This window comes from Rutidosis leptorrhynchoides, chromosome 10, assembly GCF_046630445.1.
Source record: "Rutidosis leptorrhynchoides isolate AG116_Rl617_1_P2 chromosome 10, CSIRO_AGI_Rlap_v1, whole genome shotgun sequence".
NCBI classification, from domain to species: Eukaryota; Viridiplantae; Streptophyta; class Magnoliopsida; order Asterales; family Asteraceae; genus Rutidosis; species Rutidosis leptorrhynchoides.
Window position 1 is genome coordinate 122,531,546 of NC_092342.1, and position 6,200 is coordinate 122,537,745.

Below are 6,200 nucleotides of genomic sequence, written 5' to 3' on the forward strand. Positions count from 1 at the left end.
ATCCGTCTGGGGGTGATATGCTGTACTCATATCTAAACGAGTCCCCATTGTGTTCTACAATGATTGCCAAAACCTGGAAGTAAATCTGCTGTCGCGGTCGGATATAATAGATATAGGCACTCCATGCCTAGAGACGACTTCCTTAATGTAGATCTGAGCCAACTTCTCCATCTTATCAGTTTCCCTTATCGGTAAGAAGTGTGCGGACTTAGTGAGACGATCCACGATAACCCAAATAGTATCGTGACCTCCTGCCGTTCTCGGCAGTTTCATAATGAAGTCCATGGAAATTCCTTCCCACTTACAGTGGGGAATCTCTGGTTGAATTAATAATCCTGATGGCTTCTGATGCTCAGCCTTGACTTTAGCACAAGTCAAGCACTTCCCGACATAAGTGGCAATGTCAGCTTTCAAGTTCGGCCACCAATAGAATGCCTTCAAATCTTGGTACATTTTATCTGATCCCTGATGAATTGAGTATCTCGACTTGTGTGCTTCCTCCAATACTAGTTCTCTCAATCCACCAAACTTTGGTACCCAAATTCGATTAGCAAAGTACCGTGTTCCATCCTCCTTGATGTCAAACTTCTTATCCATCCCTTTGAGAAATTCAACATCAACATTCTCTTGTTTCATGGCTTCTTGTTGTGCTTCGCGGATTTGAGATGTGAGATTCGTACGGACAACTATGTTAAGCGCTTTAACCTTAAGAGGTTTCTCTCGCTCCTTTCTGCTCAAGGCATCTGCCACAACATTCGCCTTGCCCGGATGGTATTGAAGTTCGCAATTATAATCATTAAGTAGTTCCATCCAACGTCGTTGTCTCATGTTGAGTTGCTTCTGATCGAATATGTGCTGTAAATACTTATGGTCAGTGAAGATAGTGAACTTGGTTCCAAACAGGTAGTGTCTCCACATTTTAAGTGCAAAGACAACAGCTCCTAACTCAAGGTCGTGCGTAGTGTAGTTCTGCTCGTGAATCTTTAACTGACACGATCCATAAGCAATAACTTTGTTTCGTTGCATAAGCACGCAACCCATTCCTTGACGTGAGGCATCACAGTAAACAACAAAATCTTCACTTCCCTCAGGTAGAGACAATACTGGTGCAGTTGTTAACTTCTCTTTCAACAACTGAAATGCAGTCTCTTGCGGTTCTGACCACTCAAACTTCTTGCCCTTATGAGTCAACGCGGTTCTGACCACTCAAATCTCCGGTAGTAACCAGCTAGACCCAAAAATTGCCTAATCTGCGTTGGCGTCTTTGGAGTTTCCCAATTCTTAACCGACACAATCTTTGCTGGATCGACCTAAATTCCATTGGCCCCTACAACATGGCCAAGAAATTGTACTTCTGGTAACCAAAAGTCACACTTAGAAAACTTTGCATACAACTGCTCTTCTCTAAGCATAGTCAATATCGAACGTAGATGCTGCTCGTGCTCTTCTCTGTTCTTGGAGTACACCAATATATCATCAATGAACACAATGACGAATTTATCTAGGTATGGCTTACACACACGGTTCATGAGGTCCATGAACACTACTGGTGCGTTCGTCAAACTAAACGACATCACTGTAAACTCATAATGTCCATAACATGTTCTAAATGCTGTCTTCGGGACATCAGCTTCTTTGACTCTCAATTGATGATACCCGGATCTCAAATAAATCTTCGAATAGCAGCTGGATCCCTGCAACTGATCAAATAAGTCATCAATCCTCGGTAGCGGTTACCGATTCTTGATTGTCAGCTTGTTCAATTCTCTATAGTCGATACACAACCTCATCGACCCATCCTTCTTCTTAACAAACATGACCGGAGCTCCCCAAGGCGAAGAACTCGGTCTAATAAATCCCTTGTCTAACAACTCTTGCAATTGACTAGACAACTCTTGAAGTTCTGGGGGTGCAAGTCTGTACGGTGCGCGAGCCACTGGTGCCGCTCCTGGCACTAAGTCTATCTGAAACTCAATTTCTCGATGAGGTGGGAGACCAGGTAATTCCTCCAGAAAAACTTCAAGAAATTCCTTAACTATAGGAACGTCTTCGGGTCTCCTTTCTTCTGGTACAATTTGGCTTACATGAGCCTAGAACGCGATACATCCCTTTCTCACATACTTCTGGACTTTCAAGCAATTAATGAGATGTAATTGTGAGCCATTCTTCTCACCATAAATCATCATAGGTTCATCGTCAGCAATAGGAATACGAATAGCCTTTAGGTCACAAACCACCTCGGCTTTGTTATCAGCTAACCAGTCCATTCTAACCACAAGGTCAAAACTTCCCAGTTTAATAGGTATCACATTAATGCTAAAAGGCTTACTTTCTAACGTCAAAGTACAATCACGATAGATCTTATCAGCTCTCATCAAGTTACCATTCTCTAGTTCTATGGAATACACATTATCTAGGGGAGAAACAGGTTTCTTAACATTGTGACAAATATCCTTTGATATAAAACTTCTATCAGCGCCAGTATCAAACAAAACATAAACAAGTTGATCATCAATTGAAAACGTACCCGTGACTAGCTTTGGATCATCACGAGCTTCTACAGAATTAATGTTGAACGCCCTTCCTCGAGCATTCCCATTATTGTTCTTAGGACAGTCCTTCTTGAAATGACCCGGCTGTCCACAACCATAACAGTTCTTACCACCATTAGCATTGTTCGCATTGCTTGCAGTGCTGTTGTTGTTGGTGTTGCCGTTGAGATTAACCTTGCAATCTTTTGACAAATGACCAAATTTCTTACACTTGGTGCAATCCAGCACTTTGCATTCCCCACGATGGTACTTTCCGCATCTTCCACACAAGGGTAGTTTTCCCTTGTAATTCGTGTTGGACGAAGATCCCTTCTCAAAGTTACGGGGCATCTCTTGCTTCCCACCTCGATTCTGTGCGAGACTCCCAACAATGTTCTCACTTCGTTTTCTTTTTCCATTAACTTCATTCCCTCTAACCGGCACCTCTTTTCCTTCCGATCGGCTAACTTGCTTCATCCTGTTTATCGCCATGTTGATGACTCCGAGTATTATCTTTGGTTGATGGGAAAGGACAAAACCGAACACTTCCATTGGCAATCCCGACATGTATCTCTCTATTGCTCTTTCTGTTGATGAGACCAAATGTGGGCAAAGCAATGATAGTTCCCGGAATCGGGTAGTGTAACTAGCAATGTCATTTCCAATGACCCTTAGGTTCAGAAGTTCATTTTCCCATCTTATCCGCTCTCGTCGAGGACAGTATTTCTCAATTGTGCAATCAAAACCTGCAGCTATAAGAGCTTCCGTCACACGCTGGTTAACGAGTTCTTCCAATTGAGCCTCGAGTGTCATAACCCGACCTTAACCATAAGGACGATTACAATAACATATGATTTCATCGCGAGGTATTGACCTCTATATGCGACATTTTTCAAAAACTGCATTCGTTTTTACAATACAAACCATAGCTTTTATTACAAATACAAGGTTTAAACAACTTAATAATGATTATCGTTTAGCGATAATCTTAGACTTACAAACTTTACATGTGATAATAACAATACGACTTCCAACATATTTTACATTACAAATCCTCCGATATGCAGTTTTATTTTTGACACAAATATGCATACTCAAGATCTTGCTTAAATTCAACATGTTGCAGCGGAAGATTTTAGTTATCACCTGAGAATAAACATGCTTAAAACGTCAACATAAAGTTGGTGAGATATAGGTTTAATGCCGGCAGCGTTATAAATATAGACCACAAGATTTCTTATATAAACGTTCTAATAAAAATATTCTAAGTTGTTGAGCACTTGATAACCATACTTAACATTTAATCAACGTCGCATATTCCCTTTATTATGAAATCTTACTACACCGTACCAAGTGTAGTCACCGAAACGAAGTACTGTGCAACCGTTGAATACTGGTCGTCCAGTCCGGTTGGGGTTGTCAGGCCCGATAGATCTATCAACAGGATTCGCGTTTACAATACCTCATGTAAATAATAGTTACCAAGTTACAGGGAAGTATGCCAGTGGTACAACTCAACGTAGAATATATATTTTTAATCACTTGTGTCCATAACGTAAATCATAAAATGCATGTATTCTCATCCCGAAATATTTAGAGTTTAAAAGTGGGACTATATACTCACTTTTGTCTTGAAGGTATTTAACTCGACTTGGTCTCCGATAGATATCACGAACCTAACCATATATATAATATATCAACATATTTTCTTTTTAAGTAATCGTTACATATATATATATATATATATATATATATATATATATATATATATATATATATATATATATACTTTTAATACTTTTAATATTTTCTTAGTCCGTAGTTAGCAGTTCGATGTTAGTGGTCCACAATTAGTTGCTTAAATAAAATAAATAAAGACCCCATCGTATTCGTATTGATCAGAATTAATCTCGACCCATGGTACCATGTTGTCAAGTGACGTGTTGCGTACATAAAGTACCGTGTTGTTAAATGACGTGTTGCGTACAATCACGAGGTCTTATGATTAATCTTCTCGTGTTGTTTACGGGTGGTCCTGAAATATATAAAATCAAATCATAAGTAAATATATATTAAATATTATGTTAATTAGCCAAGATATGATTAATCCGATTTTGTCATAATATGATATATTACAGGTCTTGAAGTGTTTTTTTAAAAATCAAATTAGAAGGATCTATTTAGTTTGCGAACAAGTTTGAAATCACTCAAACTATGTTCTTGTTGTTAAAATTTTACAACACAAAATAAGATAGCTATATAAATATGAATCGAATAAGGTTATGAATAAGGTTACTACCTCAAGTTACTTGGACAAAGCTACTGGAAAAGGTAAGAAAAATCTTGCAATCAAAAGAGTGGTGGTGTGGGATTGAAAGATTGGAAGTAATCTCCTTGAAATCGGATGACTATATTGATACGTTCTTGAGTAGGTAAATGAAGAGAGATTAGGGAGTGAATTAACTTGAAAGAAAATTGGAAATGGAATTGTATGTGTGTGTGTGTGTGCAAAATAGCATGATTATGGGATGGATATATAGGAGATTTGGTTTGTTTTCTTGCACAAAAGTCACACATGAGGTTAAATGGCTGGTTCCCACATGTAACATCATGTCTAGTGGCTGATCATTGAAGTTTATTGTTGGTATATACCAATAGTAAATACGTATAGAAGCTGGGTATGATACAGTTACATATACCCTAGATATACTTGTAGAAATTTTGAGGAATCGGAACGAGAATTCAAATATGGACGCGTTTATAACTGTAAAAGAGGCTCAAAACTGGGCTTTTATTTTTGGGTCAAACCGGGCCAAAATAAAATTTTAAGACATTTTAAAATTTCAAGCCAGGGGCTCTGCCCCTTGGACCCCGCCAGGGGTTGCCACCCCTTGGACCCCGCTTATCGGGGGCGCTGCCCCCGAACCCCCGTTATAATCAAGATAAGTTCAAACAAGTGTGCACTCCGCACTTCCCCAAACTTGTTCGATATTTATCAAGAGTATTTTGGTTACAAATTAATCCCATTACACTTAAATCATATTGGTGACATAGATCACCAACACATTATAGATTGTAAGTATATATGTCAAAGAACGTTACATATAGTTATCGTTTTGAAAACTTAAGTTAGTGGTCTCAAAGTATACTTATAACTAATTGTTGTTAGTTCACAATGAAATGTTAAACCATCCTTAAATCATGTTAAATATGTATAGATATGTACATATACATAATCGTATAATTATCGTGTGTTATATAGTTCGTGATATCATCGGTCAAATTGGACGGTCAAACGTTGTGTGAAACTCTTTTCAAAAACATAAGTCTCACCAGTTTGGATTGCTTATCATGTTGGTAAGGTTTATTTTATGTAAATATTAATCTCATAAGTATAAAACGATCGGAAAAATCCGGGTCGTTACAGTACCTACCCGTTAAATAAATTTCGTCCCGAAATTTTAAAGTTGTACCTATTTTTCGTTGTCGGGAAACAAATGTGGATACTTTTGTTTCATCTGATCCTCTCGTTCCCAAGTAAACTCGGGACCCCTTCGAGCATTCCAACGAACCTTGACGATTGGTATGTTGCTCTGCTTGAGTTGTTTTACTTCACGGTCCATGATTTCGACTGGTTCTTCTATGAATTGTAGTTTCTCGTCGACTTGG